Below are 9,243 nucleotides of genomic sequence, written 5' to 3'. Positions count from 1 at the left end.
CCACTTTATGTTCCCATTAGGAATACACAAAAGTTCCAATTTCTTCGCATCCTCAACAACAATTTCCTTTTTCATTTTTTAAAATTTTTCTTTTAAAAATAGCCATCCTTATGGGTGTGAAGTGGCATCTTATTGTGATTTTGATTTGCATTTCCTAATTTCCTAATAATTAGTGATGTTGAACATGTTTTCCTGTACTTACTGGCCATCTGCATATCTTCTTTAGAGAAGTCTATTCAAGTCCTTAGCCCATTTTTTGACTGGGCTGCTTTTTAAAAATATGTTTGAGTTGTGGGAGTTTTCTTTTAATGTATTTTGGATATAAATCCCTTATCCGATACATGATTTGCAAATGTTTTCTCTCATTCAGTGGTTTGCCTTTTCACTGTCAATTGTGTCCTTCGATGCACAAAAGTTTTAAATTTTAATGATGATGTTCTCATTTACATATCTTTCCTTTTGTGGTCTATGCTTTTGGCATCATGTCCAGTTAATCGTTGCCAAACAGTGTCATGAAGCATTTCCCCTGTATTCCCTTCTAACAATTTGATACTTTTAGCTTTTCTGATTTCCATCCCTCTCTCTGAGATATAGAGGATCTCACCCAAAAGGAATCTTCTATGATGCTGTCCGGTAGAAATTTTCCCTTAATCTGAGAGCCTCTGTCCTATGTCCAGGACTATGCAATAAATTAAGCATATGTTTAATTTTTGCCCCCTTTTTACCAGTATTTGCCTGGAATTGATGCATTGATGGATCTCATCTATAGATCCAGCTCCATCCTTTTCTAGAGTAGGGTACACATAAAATCCATGATGGCCAGGTTTTCTCATTGCTGGTCAGCTGCACATACCCAGAATTTGGTGTGTCAAGAGGAGCTTTAATAACCACACAAACTCCCAGTGTGGTTTTCCCATACTCTTCCCTCAAAGGCAAATATTGTTCATTTTGGATAACAGGGCACAGACCCAATCTTTCTTCAGTTGAGTTCTCCTCATTATCGTGACTCATATACCTTAACTTCTTACCAAGTGAAAGCTACAAAATATGCTGTGCTATTTAGTTCTTGCCATTTGTCATTTGGGGCCTGTTTTTTATACCCACCCTTGACTGTCCTGAAATACCAGAAAAATACCACATGCCAGACTACCAGCTTGGACATCCAAACAGAACATTTCAATGTCATTGTCTACTACTAAGACTGCTATAATTGTTTCTCCCTTTTCCCTACCCTGATTTTATGATATTTCTACCTATCCTACCTACCTATCACAATCTAGACCAACAGAAGTATCTGGGTGAATGTTTGAATAAATTCATCATAAATAAGAAAACAACAAATTAATACAGAGGTAATCAAACATATTCTTTCCTCCATTTTTCCTAACAATTAAAAATAAATGTTTTCCATTTCAGATGCTTCTAATCTCTTTCTTGGACAATTGCAGTGGTTTACTGATTAGTCTTCCTATGTATAATACTTTCAGTCTTCAACACTTTCTATATGTTGCTACTGCATATACGTTCTATATAGAAACAACATATAGAAAGTATACATATAGTTTCTATATAGTAACAGCATATAGAAAGTATACATATAGTTTCTATATAGTAACAACATATAGAAAGTATATAACATATAGAAATATAGATTATATTTGCTAAAATACAAACATGATATTGTGACTTTCTGCTTTTCTGCTTAAAACTTTCCACTTCTACCCATTATTCATAAATTGAGTGTCCGCAGTGTAAGAAACCAACCTTAGAGCAAGGCTTTCATTGACAGTCAATCCAAGACGTTAATCTGAGACTCATCTTCTTACATTATTCTTTAAACACTAAGTTATTCATCTATAGTGAGCTAGTCCTTTTTATGTATCTTTTTTCTCCTGCAGTTTCTTCTACCTTTTCCACTTGTATCGTGGTAAAATACTCTGTTAAATGTGAATTTTAATCTGCTTTATGAAACCATTTCTACTGATCTCAGACCATTGCTTCCTCTCCTGTACTTCTAGGATCCTTTATCCATAAAGTCACTATGTCATTGATCACATCCTGATATATTTAGATGGGAAGCCATGTGCTTGTCACACTGAGTGTGACTTCATTTAAGACAGGTTAAGTAGCTTCCTCATCTTTATATTCTAGATCACAGAAGATTGCTAGCACATTGTAGGCACTCAGTAAATATTGGGGAAACAAATAAAATAAAAGCTTAGAATTATAAACAGTCTTAAACCCAGATGTATATCATTATTTGGAGAATTTCAGAAACCTATCTGTGGCAGACTCTCCTTCATTATTAGTAGAGTGTAAATTAATATTGTTATCATGGAATAGAATTTGACAATATGCATCAAGAGTCTTAAAACTCTTATTCTTTGAGCAAAAAATGATATTTCTAGAAATGAATTTTCAAAAGGAAATTGGAGATGCTAAATTAAAACAGAAGTTTTTGAGTTGTAAGTGATGGATATCAACTCAAAATAATTTAAACAAACAAAAAAAAAACCAAAATGGAACTAGGCTGCTCCTAAAGTTTAACTGAAGAAGGTTATAAAATTGAAGAGTTACAGTACGTAGTGCCCAAAGTCAAACAGTAGAAACCAGTATATGCCAGAGCTCTCCCAGACTCGATCTATCATTCCACTTTTCTAATTTCATTTAATTTCATTCTTCAGGTAGGTTTCTTCTCATGAGTTAAAATATGCTTCTTAGCAATTACAAATTCTCATCCTCTATGCTTAGCAATTCCAGAGGCAGAAAGTCATTTCTTCCTATTTTTTTTTTTAATAATCTCCCTATCAGTCCAGAAAAGGTACTGGATTGACCTACTTAGATCATGAGAACACCCTTTGATCAATCACTGCTTCCATGAAAGTAGGGTAGAGTGTATTGGTTAGCCAAGTCAAGTATACTAGAAGATAAAAAAAAAAATAAATGAATATATACATAAAGGATATATCTACTGTGAGTCAAATGATTATGTTCAAGGGCACATATCATATTATAAAACTGAAAAAAGACACAGATGCCCAAGATAGTGGTGCAGTTTGAATAAATTATTTATTGTTGTACACTCTGAAACATAGAATAGTTTCATATTGTGTTTCTCTAGAATTTTGATTTTTCCCGTCTGTTTGTTTTTTGTGTTCTTCTGTGCACATTCTTTAAGTTTAGGGGTCAGATGGCGAGACTCAAAACACAATGAAGTTTGTAGTCAAACATCAATAAATTCAGGGTAGGGAAGATGAAAGGATGAATTTTTAAAGTAGTACCTAGACTGGTGGTAGTTGCACTTTCAAAGGGATAGGAGCTCTACAAGGGAGCTCAGATCAAAGTAGTTGAATGTAAATACAAGCCCATTTTCAGTGGAGATTTATCAAGATGTATTTCATTCTGTATTATTTTAGGTTCTTATAACTAAAACTATAGTGAAAGAATGGCAATTGTTCACTGAGTTGAGGTAGTAAATAATTCAGCCGCAATCTCAGTATGCCCTCCATATTTTAAATAATAGAAGTGCAAACTAGGCATGTAAGAAATAGTTCTCACTTGTCCTTGTTTGTGGTATTTTCTTCTTACCATTATCAGTTACCTAAGTAAGAAGAAATTTCAAAAGCTATCAAAACTTAAATATCTCTACAATAAATAAGATAACTTCTTAAGTTTCAGCATAAATCTATAGATATCTCTTCCCACAAAATGCGGTTTCATGTTTATGGCTTTCATTTGCTCATTTATACCTGGGATTTCTGCCAGTCTTCTAGTGAATTAACACATATTTATGACTAAGACTGAAATTCACAGCTTCAAACAACTTCAGCTATTTACTTGAGAAACTTGACATCTAAAACTCGATACCTGAGATATGTACCTCTATGAAACTTGACAAGATTTACTGTCTAATCTTTTAATGTATCCAGCGTGGGTCTAGATGGAGAGGTAGAGCTCTGGTTTGAAAGCCTTCAACACTGCATGTCACAAAGGCACGTACTGGACCCTCTTGTAACTATATTCACTGGCTGGCCAATACTGTCTCTGTGGAATCTCAATAGCTTGCCCACTGCAGAATCTAGAATTCAAAGGCGAATTAAGGGAGCAACTATCTGAAACAGTAGCACAGATTATGCCAAGAGTTCTAACTTCCTGCACTTTTTGACAGCCTTCATAAGAGGGCAGTATGAAAAGTGGAAAGGAAAATGGCACTGCTACATTGGCCACAAGCTTTGGCATGAGCCTTGAGGCAGAGAAACAATTGCTATTCTCTGAAGAAGACTCTGATAAGTCAACTACTTGAAAATATATCTGACTATTCATTTTTTTTTTATTTTATCAAGCAAAGAAGAACAAATGATGGTCCTCCTTAGTAAATGATTTATAGATGACTTCTTAGAGGGTATAAAAGTAGCAGACACCAATGTTAAATTATCAAGAAAACTCAGTACCCCTGGTATAGTTTGTAAATAAGGCAAATGTTATTTAGGAAGATGCAAAAAAATTACGTAGATGTCCCTATGCCTGTTGCTGTTTTAGAGATTTGGGGGAATCTGGCTTTTCTAATGGTTGCCTGGATAATCTCAATATGACCACCTGTAGGTGTTAAGGGAGTTAATGCTTTTTGTGGCAAGCTTGAACCAGTGTGATACAGTAAAGAAGCAGGTTTTCTTTGGATGTGTACTCAGTAGTGGGTTGCTGGTTCATATGGTAGATGTTTTTAATAAGGCAGAAGGATTGCTGGGTTATATGGTAACCTCATTTATGATAGCATCAAGAAGAATGTAATACTTAGGAATAAGTTTAAATAAGGAAGTAAAAGCTGTATTCACTGAAGTCTATAACATACTGAAGAAAGAAATTGAAGAAGAGCCTGGGAAACATAGTGAGACTTCATATTTACAAAACAATTAAAAAATAAATAACTAGGTGTGGTAGCACATGCCTGTAATCCCGGCTACTAGGGAAGCTGAAGTGGGAGGAAATCTTAAAACTGGAATGTTGAGGCTACAGTGAGCTATGATCATGCTATAGCACTCCAGCCAGGGCAACAAAACAAGACCCTGTTTTAAAAAAATTGTTTTTAAAAAGACTAAAGAAAGACTAAAGGAGAATTGCAAACCACCGCTCAAGGAAATAAGAGAGGACACAAATGGAAAAACATTCCATCCTCATGCATATTAAGAATCAATATCATGAAAATGACCTTACTGCCCAAAGTAAATTACAGATTCAATGCTATTCCCATCAAACTACCATTGACATTTGTCACAGATTTAGAAAAAAATACTTTAAATTTCATATGGAGTCAAAGAAGACACCATATAGCCAAAAAAAAAAAAAAAAAAAAAAAAAAGAACAAAGCTGGAGGCATCATGCCATCTGAATTCAAACTATAGTACAAGGCTATAGTAACAAAAACAGCACGATGCTGGTACCAAAACAGATATATACATCAATGGAACATAACAGATATCTCAGAAATAACACCACACATCTACAATCATCTGATCTTGGACAAACCTGTCAAAAACAAGCAAAGAGGAAAGGATTTTCTATTGAATAAATGGTGCTGGGAAAACTGGCTAGCCATATGCAGAAAACTGAAACTGGATTCTTTCCTTACACCTTATCCAAAAATTAACTCAGGATGGATTAAAAAATGTAAAATCCCAAACCATTAAAACCCTAAAAGAAGACCTAGACAATATCATTCAGGACATAGGCATGGACAATGACTTCATGATGAAAATGTGAAAGGCAATTGCAACAAAAGCCAAAATTGACAAATGGGATCTAATTAAACTAAACAGCTTCTGCACAGCAAAAGAAACTAGCATCAGAGTGGGATGCTACAACCTAGAGAATAGGAGAAAATTTTTGCTATCTACTCATCTGACAAAGGTCTTATATCCAGAATTTACAAGAAACTTAAACAAATTTACAAGAAAAGAACAACTCCATCAAAATATGGGCAAAAGTATGAAAAGACACTTCTGAAAAGAAGATATTTACATGGCAAACAAACATGAAGAAAGGCTCAACATCACTGATCATTAGAGAAATGCAATTGATCAAAACCACAATGAGATACCATCTCACACCAGTCAGAATGGCCATTATTAAAAAGTCAAGAAACAATAGATGCTGGCGAGGCTGTGGAGCTATAGGAACGTTTTTACACTGTTGGTGGGACTGGAAATTAGTTTAACCATTGTGGAAGACAGTATGGCGATTCCTCAAGGATCTAGAACCAGAAATACCATTTGAACCAGCAACCCTATTACTGGGTATGTACCCAAAGGAATATAAAGCATTCTACTATACAGACACATGCACAAGTATGTTTATTGCAGCACTATTTACAATAGCAAAATCATGGAATCAACCTGAATTCTGATCAATGATAGACTGGATAAAGAAAATGTGGTACATATACACGATGGAATACTATGCAGCCATAAAAAGGAATGAGGTCATGTCCTTTGCAGAGACATGGATGAAGCTAGAAGCCATCATTCTCAGCAAACTAACATAGGAACAGAAAATCAAACACTCTGTGTTCTCACTGTTAAGTGAGAGTTGAAAAATTAGAACATTATGGACACAGGATGGGGAACAACACACACTAGGGCCTGCTGTTGGTGGGTGGGGGACGAGGGGAGGGAAATTAGAGGGCAGGTCAATGGGTGCAGCAAATCACCATGACATGCATATACCTATGTAACGAACCTGCACGTTCTGCACACGTATCCCAGAATTTGAAGTACAATTTTTAAAAACTGAAAAATTATAATAAAAATTTACTTATTGCTTTTTTAAAAAAGACATTGAAGAAGACACAATTAATTGGAAACCTGTCCTGTGACCTCTTCTATATAATTTTAATATGGAAAAAATAAACTAAAAAAAGAACTAATTTAAAAAGTTTTAATGTGTTTTTAATATTTTTGAAATACTAGATATAGTTTTTATCTATTTTGTATAGATAAATCTCTGGTGTTCTTTTATGCAATGCAGGAGTATAATTGTGGTTCCAAATAATTTCTGTTTCTCTCAATATTTAGGATATTAAAGAATACATTGAAAAACTATTAAGGCAATGAGATGAAATACTAATTATTATTATTCTATTGCATTTAATGACAATTTAATAGGTTTTTAAGATGAAATACTAATTATTATTATTCTATTGCATTTAATGACATAATAGGTTTTTAAAAAATGAGCTGCTTCATCATATCATGTTACAATATGTACACATTTATCTTTATAAATGGAGGATGATTGACAATCTAAATATCCTTTATCTCTTTGTGTATTAGAATGACTTATGTTCTTATCATCTGTGGGCTTTCTATTCTGTACTGGGATTTTAAAATATACAAACACATATCATTTTCTCAGCAAGCTTACCAAGTTTTAATATATACATTTTATAGAATATGCTTTTAGATTTGGAAATATTAATTACTCTTACCCAAGGTTACACAGTATTAAGGAGAAAAGCCCAGTTTTACTTCCAAAATTCTATCTTCTTAGTCACTACTGATAAACCAGTTGCCAAGGTGATCCTCAAATCTATTACAAAGATACAAGTTCTTCTTTTAGGAATAATTTCTCTTTCTCTAAAATAGCCCATCCAGCGTCCTGGGGCCTTATCAATTGGTCTGTACAAGTAGTACCATATTCTTAAATAATGAAGTCTGGCAACATAGGATTATAGAATAGTTCTTATAAATACACACACACACACAAACACACACACACACACACACACACACACACAAATAGTAATTACATGAATGACTAACATTAAGAAATTTTCTAGAAAAATATCAGTCTTAAACGTTCATCAGTATTCAGTTTTACATTTAAATGTATCTTCACAGATAACCGAGACTAGGAAGGGTGAATGGAGAGGAAGGGGGAAGATGAAGTGTAGTGTGTTGAAGTATACAAACAAAGTTAGATAGAAAGAATAAATTCAATGTTTGATAGCAGAGTAGGTGACTATAGTTAACAAAAATGTGCAGTACTTGAGTGATGGTGACCCCAAATACCCTGACTTGATCACTATGAAATATATACTTGTAAGAAAATTTCACATGTACCCCATTAGTTTGTATAAATAAAAATAAACAAAGTCCCAATGTGACTACGTTTCAACACCTTTACAACTATCACCTTTACTGCAGGCTACCTTTGTCTTCCCCTTAGTTTTCTGTAATAGCCCTATAAATGACCTCACTACTTCCACTTTTGGTGCTATTTATAGCCAAGGCAGTCCTTAAGAGCATAAATCAAGTCATGTCAATGACTTCTTAATATTCTCAAATGGCTGCTCTAATGTATAGGAAAAGGCAAGTCCTTTTGTTTCTCTAATTGGTTTTCTTTTTATCGTTGACTTGTAAGAAGATGTAAAATATATTTTGGATATAAGAACCATATCAGATATATGATTTGTAAATATTTGGTCTTTCTTGTTATAATAAACTGTTTTCTCAACTTAATTTTCAGAAATTTCATTGTTATTGTATAGAAATAAAATAGATTTGTATATATTGATCTTATATCCTGAAAATGACTGAAATAATTTATTAATTATAACAGATTTGTAGTGGGTTCCTTAGATGTTTCTATACACAAGATCACATCAACAGCAAATAGATACAGTTTTACTACTTTCTTTCCAATTTGAATGCCTTTATTTTTTTCCCTAAGCTGCTCTAGTTAGAGGCAATAAAATATTAAATAGAAGTGGTGAGAGTGAATATTTTTATTTAGTTCCCAATCTCAAGGGGAAAGGAATTCATTCTTTTACCATTCATTAAAATTTTAGACACTTCAAAAAATGTAGGCATTACATTTTCTTATTTATTTTCTTGGGTATTAAACATTTTAGGTAACATATAACAATCCTGGATACTGGTCACCTCTCTAAGGCTTGCTGGTTTTTGCTTATTACTTTGGTAACTTTAGTGAAATAGCTAGACTATTTTAGTGAAGTTTTTTTCATCCCTTCAACAGGTTACATCATGTGATGCCACCCTTCAGAGTGTACAGCCCTAGGAATATACACACTTACCCTAACATGACAGTGACTTCAGCAGGGCGCTCTTTATTTTTTTCCCAGATCTCTTTGCTAAGCTCTCTTCTTCAGTTTGATTATCATGCAGCTGTTTCCCTTCACAAATTGCTACTTAATTTTGTTATTGTTATCAATAGCACTCTGAGGGGATA

Source organism: Saimiri boliviensis, chromosome X, assembly GCF_048565385.1.
Source record: "Saimiri boliviensis isolate mSaiBol1 chromosome X, mSaiBol1.pri, whole genome shotgun sequence".
NCBI classification, from domain to species: domain Eukaryota; kingdom Metazoa; phylum Chordata; class Mammalia; order Primates; family Cebidae; genus Saimiri; species Saimiri boliviensis.
The sequence above is the reverse complement of the archived record's forward strand: the minus strand, read 5'-3'. Positions refer to the sequence as shown.